Source organism: Lepisosteus oculatus, chromosome 2 (assembly GCF_040954835.1).
Source record: "Lepisosteus oculatus isolate fLepOcu1 chromosome 2, fLepOcu1.hap2, whole genome shotgun sequence".
NCBI lineage: Eukaryota > Metazoa > Chordata > Actinopteri > Semionotiformes > Lepisosteidae > Lepisosteus > Lepisosteus oculatus.
This window is the reverse complement of record NC_090697.1, coordinates 56,455,959-56,467,554: the sequence shown is the minus strand read 5'-3', so window position 1 is coordinate 56,467,554 and position 11,596 is coordinate 56,455,959.

Genomic DNA, 11,596 nt, shown 5'->3' with positions numbered 1-11,596 from the left:
ATTTGGGACAAGCACACTAACAAACCTTGCTAAAGCCCCTGCATAGTTCATTAGCCCCAGGGAAAAAAGAAAAGAAAATTATAAACAGATGACATTTAAACATTTCATTTTTTTTATTTTTGTTCCTTTATACTAAAAGTATTGTATATCAACTGAAAAGACACAAAAAGTTGGTCCTTGAAAGATATTCATTTAATACAAAGAGTTAAATTAATGTATCTCTTCCTTTAGTTGTAGGTGAGTATTCTTGTAATAATAATAATCCTTACACTTACTGTACTGTATATATACAGTACTTACAGTTTTCTGGACACACCACTCAAGTGCTTTTTCTTTTTTGAACAGCGCTTGCAACCCAACTATATTTCTTTTCATAAGCACAATTTCTGCAAGTAATGGCAACCAAGTGCCATTGAAACGTAAATGGCTGCAGTCCAATTCAACAGCAAAAGATGCCATTCATTGACAACAGCTTTAGAATCTTCATTGAATAAGTGCTTAGTGGCAGAATTTCACCAGTTCCTTCTGGAAGCGTGTTATCCATGCTAAAAGTGCTCTATCACACAATTTTTGTCTGAAACCACGAGGCTTGTTCAAATTAAAAGAACAGGGGTGCAGAACAGGGGGTAAAATCGATTATAAGAAATGTGAAGAATGATAATAACTAATGATATTTCCCCAATGGTAGTAAATTATATTACAGGTAATATATAGCCCAGTCCCCTCTCAAATACCTTCTCCTCCACAGACTGTGCTGTTGTTTTTATAGAGTTTTTGGACTAATATGGGTTTTTATTTAATTTATGGTAATTTCTGAATAGTTGTATCCATTTATGCACCCCTATATACTTTCAGGTATTTCTGAAATAACGCTCTCTCACACCATTGGGAGAGTCTTAATATCACTTATATAATTTATATCATGTGTGACCTTGATGGGCTCAATGAAATCAATACCACAGCTTTGTGAACCTCTGCAAACTCCTCACACTGAAGTCAATTTCCCATCACACAGAAACTCTACAAACTCTCATCATATCCAAACAAACAATAAAATGTATACTAAAATGTGTATTTATATTTATGATAAGATTTCAGCATTGTAACTAAAATCTTTTCTGGCTTTCAGCATAAGACCTTGAAGAGCCAAAGTCTTTAATCATAGTGCATACAGAACAATGTGTATTAGTGCCCATCCTACAAAACTTTACTATGCGCTCAACCAAGGAACCTAGAGGCGCATTGTGAATCCCATCCTCACTTAGCAGATGTTCCAGCCTTTTCCCATTTTGGCAACTGAGAATTAACTCAACTATAAACTGCGTGAGCAAATATCATACTGTATTACATCTTGTTAATGTCCAGTATGACAAATGTAATAGATATTTTGATTGTATCTAAGCCATTTACTAAATTGGTGGCATACTTTCAGCTGGTTCACAAGATGTCAAATATCTAAAGGCCTTCTGGAGTTCTAGTTTCACATTCAATATGGTTCAGTTCACTTCGAGAACAGGAAATTAATTATATGATAAACTCATAACAGAGTTTTCTAGTATAATGCATTACGTAGCAATGTTCAGGGGAAGAAACTAATTGGGAGAGGAGACAAAAACACTTTTCAATATATGGATTAACAGAAAAATTTACATGGAACTTGATAAAGCTCATACAGTAATAGTCAAACATGTTATATGTGTTTTCTATCAGAGGATGAAGGAGGAAGGGTATAGCAAGAAGATCTGGGTGATGCAGACTCAGAGCAAAAAAAGGCATCAAATGTATTTCATCACAAGGTAAAGCTCTGAAAGGTTGAAGATGGGGTGGAGGAGCGGGTCTGAAAAAGATGTTCTAAAGGAGGAAGAGGAAGTAGGATGAGATTAAAATGTTTGACTTCACCCTGAACTTCTGTTCCAAAACTCCCTTTCAGTTCTAATTAACCAACGCTAATTATTGCAACAAGGTAACACAGTTTCTAAGGATAGTGTATTTAAAGATTATTTGGTGTAGCTCATCTGGTTGAGAAAATGGCAATCTGACCTCAAACGTGATAAAAGAACCCCTTAACACTAGTGCAGAGCTCTTCAGTTACAATGCCGATGATTGATCAGGTTGGTTCTGATATACTGTACATGAGGTAGGCTTTGGAGGAATGCCTGCCTAGGGTTTTATTGGCAAAGACTGGGATTCCATGATTAGCCGATGGAAGGAGTAACCTGAAAGCTATAAGCAGCTATAGTTGAGGTCAGCTTTTGGTTAGCTTGACATAGGCAGTGTATGAACCAGTATTGTGTAATCACTTGTTGATGTTTGTCGATAAACGTATAGAATGGCAGACTGAGATAAATGACTGGAGTAATAAGAATAAAAAGATGCATAGGGTTAATGGATTCCAGATAAAGTTTCCAAGAAATTTCTTTAAGGACAAGTAGGACACTGGAATGCTGGAATGTGGTCAATGGCCAACACCACACTCATGACTGTTGATGGTGGGGTTGGGGAAAGGGGAGATAACCCATTGCCTCCACATCTTGTGGTATAACAGGGGCAGCAAGAACTGTGAAAAAGGAGATGGAAGCAGTGCACTAAAGCCTACTGGGTGGAGTGAGCATCAATAACCATAGAGCTCCTACAGGAACTGTGGGAAAAGGAGGATTGGGAAAGAGGAAGAAATGAAACACTGTGTTTACTGTGAGAGTGAAGAAGTGAAGATCAAAGAGCTGCTTGTTTGGGGTGTAGTGAAAAGTAAGTATGAGAAAGATGTACAAAAGAATGATCAGGAAGCAAGATGTTGATTCACAGGAGGGCAGAAGCGGGTGAGATTAAAGTTATGCCTCCTCTGAAATGTCTGTATAAAATGTCTATTCAACATCCTTGTGTTTCCGTGTGTCATGCTACCATCTGAAGAGATGTCTCACACTGTTGTTGTCTGCTGACACAAAGTATTTAATTGAACACTAATTATAATAATTACTACCATGTTTTGGCAGCAATTTGTACAATAGTCATACAGTAGTTTATATCAAAATAAATCCTGAAAATCAAATTATTACAATTACAATTAATTACATTTTTTATATTTTGTAATAAAAAATCATTTGAAATGCCATTACTGTATGTTCCATGATATAATTTAAAAAATATGCTTATCACATGTATTAATCACATGTATGGTGTTACACAGTAAAAGTCACACCCCTGGACTACATCTATTCTAATTGGAATAAACTATTTGCAAACAATTTGTGTTTCAGCAAAAACAAATATAAAAGTGAAAAAGATGAGGATCACATGTCAACAGTGAAAAGCAAATGCAAATACATTGGGAGTGGAAACAGCGTTTATGAACTTGAGGAACATAACAAAAGGAAATATAATGTATGTACATAAACTAGATTTAGATAATTCACCAGTGAGGAGTACTGGAGCAGTGAAGTCCTCCAAATTAATTCAGCTCCTTAAATAGAAAAGTAGAGATTACAAAGTAGTATGTATTTTCTAAGCAGAGGTCTTAGAAGTAAACCTGAAGAATTAAAAGGATAACAGCAGTAGAGTATAATATAGGCCTATTTTAAAAACAATAAAATGTAGTAGTCAACTTTATTATGAATAATAATAATAGTTACCTATTAGTATTAGCTACAGTACCTACTTGAACTATGTAATAATAATCTTCATCCAATTATTTTCAAGAAATACATTTTACACTACACTGAGCATTAACTGTTGAGTAATGTAGAATATAACTGCTACAAATGCACAAAATTATTATTGGGTACACGATCCTTTTATGAACAGGTACACTGATATTCTCTTGGATAAATGTCACATATACAAATGTATTATGCTCAAAACCATTTGCCACCAACAAGGGGTCACTGGCTGGCAAAAATCTATTGCCACCATGGGAATCAATACAAGCTCTACATCTACAAAACATACAGTACAGTACCTGTACCAGGTTTTAGATATTGTCTTGAAGGATTCTTCCCCATTTCTCTTGTGGACAAGAATGTGCCAGGGTCTCTGAACCTTAGATGTCACACGTTGTCCCAACACATCCCACACAAATGTTCAATGGGACACAAGTCTGGTGAGTTAGGTATCTGTCAGTCATATGTTATATGAAAGTTGTCACAGAAGCAGTAAATGGAATATTGTGAGGTCCTAGGATCAGTTTAGTTATGTGAAACCAGGCTGCCATCCATCTCTACAATACTCACTGTGATACTCCTGCCCAGACCCTTGAACCTCCCCATGGAGAGATCTGGTGTATACTGTATACTGTAACAGCATATTTGGGGGCATTTCCACACTACACTCATTGTTGTTCTTCAGGGAGGTCTATTCAAGACCTTTATCATTAAAGAGGACTTGCTTGTGAATCCATCTCCTTCTGTTGTGGCAATAAGGAATAGCTGTTTAGCTGACACCTCAAAGTTGAACTGTCAATGCATGGATTGTTGCAACACAGTATTTCTGATGCAGTGAGGCCGCATGATGATGTGTTGATCTTGGTGAGGTGCCTGACTTGTGGTGTCTGAGATCATGGTCTGTTAATAATGGACTGTATTTTGCTGTAAAACTTTGCCAGGTTTGAAATTTCTGACGATGCAAACCCCAGACAATTTGCAATAGTGCACTTTTCATCATCCAATATAGCAATGACTTTCAACAGACTTAGTCATCTTATCTCCTGTGACCAGTCAGCTTTCTAAATCAATCTAATGCTTATGTAACAGTCAAAGTCACTCAATGTGTATCACTGTGCCAGATGATAACAAAAAATGTTTAACCAATATTCTTCTGAAAACATACTGTACATGCATACTTATACTGATGCATTTCTTTAGATGACATTACATTTGTTTCTTAGTTTGCTTGTTTGATTTCAGTGTGTATTTTGGAAACCATAAAATTCTGAGATCAAAACTACCTGGTGCTCAACTGCCAAAATGCAGGGAACCACTGTACTACACAGCATTGTCACGATTGTAATCCCTCCTCTTAAGGGTGCTCCGGTTGTTTCACGTTTAACTTGATCATGTGCACCTGCCTCCAATCCAGCCCCTCCTTAAAAGCCAGATGCTCACTCTGTTCCAGGCTCTGCATTGGAAGACGGACGCCCGGAGACCCGCCTATCACCAAGTCACCCTACACCCGTGGCTTGAGGGCATAGGCCTCCTATAAGCGTCCTTACCCAGCCGAGTCCAGGGCTCATAACGTCTGGTCCCGTTATTCCCACTTTTATTCCCCCTCCCTACACTGGATCCAGTTCCGGTTTTTAACTTTGTCTTGTTGTTGTCTAATCTGGATTTCACGGTTTTTGGATGATTGGTTTTCCCCCCGGACTCCCTTAGGACTTGTTCACCTAGACCACACCCCACCACGCCCCCACCCCACCCAGGAGCACCAGTGCACCGTCGTCACGCTCCCCTGTTCATCAACCTGCCCAGTTCCTCGCCGTCTCCTCCCCGTGTTTGTTGCACTCCGTTCCGGATTCTATCGTCTGCATAGGGTCCTGAAAAAAAGCTTAGTAAAAAGCACAGTACTTGAACATGCCATTTAGGCTGATAGCCTACACTTAGATCTTTAAATCTCTTTGTTCTTTTTGAGTCATATGAGTGAAAAGAAACAAATGACTTGCATACTTAATAACAAGTTTATGCATGCAGCATTATGTTGTTAGGTAATCTGCCGTTGGGAATAAAATTTAAGAAACCATTTGATCCAAGGCATAGGATTCAGCTGTGAAGTCAGTAATTTCTTCAATTTAGTATTTTATAAAAGCACCAGGCAATAATGTAAATGGTGTACAAGAATGTATTCACTTCATTATTTAATTATATTTAATTACATATGGTGAAGCAAAAGAACTCGAATGTAGTGATTTGTGATTATAGTGACTAAACCTTTACATGAAAAAACACTTTAGCATGCTATTTCTTCAAAATATGTGTCTTGAACTGTGTTGAAGTAGGTGAGCAGATCAATATAATAAGAACACAGGATCACAGATTTCAGGAAGGAGAATCTTTAAGTATTCTAGCATTCAGCATTTCCTTTGTAGACAATATTAACTTGATATGATTGGAATTACAATTAATTATGATTATGATTGGAATTACGATTGGAAAATACAAATTAACTCTTTCTTTAAACACCTGTTTAGGTATTACACTCTGCATAATATATTCTGTAGATATGAGAATTTTTGAAAATGACTTTTTTATCTGCAACCAACACATGTACCAAATTAACCCTGTATAGGAGAATTATTGGGGTAAAGTCAAAATAAACCCCTCAGTATATGGGTCCCCCTTTTGACATGAAAGGTCAATTTCTCTTCTCTAGTTTCAAAAGATTGGAGAGAGGCCTAAGCCAGAATGAATACAATTTTATTTAAATTTAAAAAATGAATTCTTCACAGAAAATATTAAACTAATTACATATAGTGTTGCCTATATGTAATTATTACCTTTTTTACCTATAGAGAAGGACAGGTGTTCATCAAGTCACCCTCAAGACTCTGCAAACAGTGCCCCCTGACTTTTGTCTTGTCTTTCTTCTTTTCTCTTCTTTGTATACTGTATACCCCAAATGATGTTAATCTAGTTCATAAATAAGCAAAATAAAAAAGTCCAACAAACACAAATCTACTATAACTTTCTTTTGGAAGTGCAATGAAGGCCTCCAGTTCTCCTTGTTTTCCGTGAGGTAAAGGGTAATATACAGAAATCATTCAGCAGTAACACACCTCATTACGTTTAAGGTCCAAGAGCTCTCTTATGACTGCAGGCAAATGGTCTTTGAGCTCCTCAGGTAGAGGGCTGACTGTCTAGTGTCCATTTTAAGAAATCCAAGGCTACTCATATAGTGGCAATCCTATTCTTTATGATGTAAATGTTTCTTGGCACTACAGATTGTGTTCTGGAATAGCCGTATCAAATTCCAGGCAGCAAACCAGTTGAATATTTGTGATTCTAACTCAAGAAGTTCACTCACGGGAACCAAAGGGTTTGAAGGGCCTAAAAGGACTGCTACGTGGCCCCTATAAAGTGGCAGAACATTCTAACAACATGCATAACACATCTAGTCATTGCAATGTCTGCCAGCGAAAGATTTAAAAAATGCTAGCTACAGAAGTGTGAATAATTATCACCCTTGTTTTTTCTTAACTTAAATTAATTATGACTAATATGACTTTGCTGTGGCTGGCGTGATGGTGTCTTGGTTATCATTGCTGCCTCAAAGCACTGGGGGCCTGGGTTAAATTCCGGACCTGGGGTGCTTACTGTGTGGCAGTGGTATGTGTGCAGGAGTTTCCTCCAGATGCTCTGGTTTCCTCCCAGAGTTAAAAAATATACTGGTAGGTATATTAGCTTTTGAGAAAATTTGTTCTGGTTTGAGTGTGTTTGTGTCTGTGTGTGCCTGTCACGATCGTCATCCCTCCTCTTAAGGGTGCGCCGACCCTTTCGTATTTTAGTTTATTACGTGCACCAGTTGCCCTTTTCCAGTTACTTCCAGATTATATCATCTGCATACAGTAGGGTCCTAAACTACATACTTCACGGGAGCCTGGACTGGCACCTGTGACAGTGCCCTGTGATGGACTGACTTCTGCAACAGTGCATGGGCTTATGCTGCACTTTTCACTAGCTTCAAGTCTAATATCTCAGACCGTGATAGAGAGCCAGCTCCATAATTGCTTTTTCAAAACATTTGTTGAGCGTTACAGCTCTGTAAAAGATTCAATTTCTCTAGTTGAGGACTTGTGGCGTGGGTCTGGCACAAACGCATGAACCTTTAATATAGTCCTCTTAATTAAAATAGCAGGATTTAATTATGAGAGATATTCACATTGCTGTCAGGGGAAAAAATAGATAGAGAGCTAGTTATCTTGTCCCTGGGGCCCTCTAGTGGCAACTAGCAGACTTGGAGGGGGGGGGGTTTCTCTGCTATGTCACACTTCCTGTCCAGTGTGTATCCCCGTCTTGCACCTGCTGCATGCTGGGATTGGCTCCGACTCCCCTGCAACCTTGAATTGAATGAAGTGGTCAGAAAATGGATGGGAAGATGACTTTGCTGTGCGCAGTGGCATTAATTAAGTGGTACTGTATTAAGACTGTATACTAGGGCGGAACGGTGGCTCTGTGGCTAAGGATCTGCACCTGTGACTGGAAGGTTGCCAGTGGCTGGCAGCGGAATCCTACTCTGTTGGGCCCCTGAGCAAGGCCCTTAACCCTAACTGCTCCAGGGGCGCCGTACAATGGCAGACCCTGTGCTCTGACCCCAAGCTCCTTTCCCTGTCTGTGTGTCTGTGTCTCAATGGAGAAAAGCTGGGGTATGCAAAAAGACAAATTCCTAATGCAAGAAATTGTATAGGGCTAATAAAGAAACATTATAGTTTTAGACCGTTAAAGCTAGAAAGATTATCCAAATGTGTCATGTTGGGTATTGAAAATCCTATGTCTATGTGAAGTAGTATTCTGTGCAAATAGAAAAGAAAATGGCTTATAATGAGTAACTTCAAATTTGGCATTCAAAAGTCAACGATATTGACAAACGATAACGTGGGGCTGAGCAAAAGATTCCAGTTGGAACCTTTATCAGAGTTTAGAAAGATTCATGTATGAAGTACAGTATAGTAAAATGCAACACTGTCTTCCTTTAGATTTGGTAGAATCATTCAATGTGTTTAATGGACTTCTAATGAGGTATTCTAGTTTGTTCCAGACTTCATCATGAGTCAACAACACAAGTACAGTAATTGCTTTTGTTCTCTTGTTGGTTTCTTGGTTTAAAAGAGTCTAACACTGCACTCTGTTATTTCTCTACTATTATATCCTGCTAGAGACTGATGCAGCTGGGTTCCAGAAAAGCAGGAGTCATACCCTACTGTGCTTTGTAGGCCTGTGGTTTGTAAACATTTCAAATATTTGTTAGGGTGCTTTTTCTGTTTTCTTTCCATGATTTATATCTATAACCATCTTTAAAATCTAAGAAAAAAAATGAAAAACTATATAAATAAAATTTAGTTATATGAATAGCTTTTCAGTGCAATGTTCCATAGAGGAAACACACAGTGGCATTGGTTTTGCTGAGTTTCATATTTTCTTTAAATTATCTATGATTCTATCTGCAAGCACACCATTTGCAGTGACATTTTTGATTAAGGCTTGTGTACTATACTTTCTGTTCATTTTTATATTTTATAGAAAATGAAAACTGAGCAATAAAAAAGTTAGCTGTTGCCAAATCTTGCATTAATTAACAGAACCACGTTTCACACACTGTGTTTTGGCTTATTTTTGCAAATGCTTCAAGTGGAAAACTTTGGAGTTTGTGTGGACGGGACTCAACAGCTATCAACAAGGTTAAAAGCCAAACAATCAGAAAGCTACCAGACATGTTTAAAATATTTTTTCAGGATTTTGACAATTATAGTTTTTCATTGAGCCCACTTACTGATGCAGATCAAAACTTAGATGCTGTAGCATATCAGACCAACTCACAAAGAGACAATTTCATGATGAAATATCTATTCAGGAATGAAGACACCCTCAGCATGTGAATACAGATCTTAGGTGAAATTGTGTATTATATTTAATTAGTGGAAAAGTAATCAGCCATTCTTTAACTGATTAAATACTTTTAAGAAACAGTCATCAGCTAATTCAAAATATTATTGACAAATTCAATGTATCTGTACATTAGCTGTTGTACAGAAATTTGCAAAATAATGTAGTATTATCAAAGCTATTATTCTTACTATTATTATTTACAATTATTTACAAGAACTGTGTCCCTGCACCCAGACAGATTTTAACTATGCAAACTAGGCAGAGTATAAGGGGAAATTGTTTCATATACAGTATAAACAAATGATGATACTTATCTGTAACCAAAAAGGAACCTTTCTCTGTATATGAAATAGTGCATCAAAATCTAAAATTGATTTCTTGTGTCTAGTGGATACTGAAAAGGAAATATAGTACATGTTCCTTAAACTATAAGACAACATTCCCTTTTGTCAATCTTAAAATGGGTCTCTTCAGTTCAGAGATTACTTGGGTGATTTCTGTAGTCTAGTCTGCCAAAGTGGTCTCTTCTTTCTCCTGAAAGATTGTGTGGGGTCTTATTTATACTTTGTTGGGGCCTGCTTTTTTACTCTATTATTTCCAAAATGGGAGGGTTGACTTACTGCTCCCAAGAATTGTTTGGTCATTTTTTAAACTTGCCTAGCCCTAGTGACTGCCTCAGTTACTAAGATAAGGCACAGATGTGGTTCTCTAGTCAGTCTGACTCCCACACTTCAAATAATTCACATTGTCTTGCCTAAAAAGTACTGTATGATATGCTATGAAGTGCAGTTAATCTCTTGATACACATAGGGTCCTTATCGCTCTCCTGCCATTCCACGGTTCGTCCTTTTGGACATACATGACACAGCCTTACGGATTTTCACCCTAATCAGAGTTTTCTGCACGTCCTTTTCTGAGTTTCAGAACAAGCTCGCCTTGTTCACCTGGGGCATTCTCAGCAGTGTACGTGTTTAGAGCATCAAAGCGGGCACAGAAGTGGTTTAGCCCATCAGGCAGTGATGTGTTGTTCATGATTTAGCTATCTTTAAATCACACATAACAGAATATTAAAAACCAGATTACAACAACAGTAAACTGTAAAAGACCAACGAATACAAAGCCATATGACTCATTGTCATACATTTCTCCTCATTAGTATAATTTCTGTCTCCTTGTATTAAAAAGTATAGATTTCAGAGAGTTCATTTTTAGCTTAAAGTAATGTGGCAAGTAATGTGGCAAAATGTATTTTGATGATTGCCTTTTAACTCTGGGCCTGCATAAAGTGACTTAATTTGTTGTATTCAAACTAAGATACTGGATTAAATGTTAAAAATTGTGCTGTATTAAAACTCAACAAAATCAAGTTTCATCTCCAGCTTCATCTACTGATAACTGCCAAAATGGCCATGACATTTGCTCTTCCATTATTATTTTTACTTAGAGGAGTGAATATCAAAATAACCACTCAAGTTGTTATTAAAAGGAATATGAGCTTTAACGTTTAGCCAATGTAACTGTACCAAGATTTGCAACACAAATCTATTTGCATCAGCCCATTCGTACAGCCCTTATTCAGTGAGCTCGACAGCTTGTTCGTATGGCCTGGTGTCACACATTCAGCCAAGCAAGATCAAGCCAAAGAAACTATTACACTTATTTCACACAGGACATGTCTGCACAACTGAAATATAATTCTATTATACTATAGTCTAAAAAATGAAAGAATTTGTAAGGAAATCCTTGCTTTACCTTTTCAGGAGGTGGAAACTTGAAATACATGTTCCAACTCTTACAAGCAATTTCCATAAACAGAATCCTTTCTAATCCTTATGAAGATATCAGTGACATTGACAAGTTTCCCTGTATTTGTGCCAGAATCAGTAATAATGAATGACTAAGAATTTAAGATTTAAGGCTTATATTAACCATTTGTCTGTCTTCTGGTTCAGAAGGTTTCTCCACTGGGTGTAATTTTTTTCAGGACAAATATGCTTTTCAGGTTAAGCTGA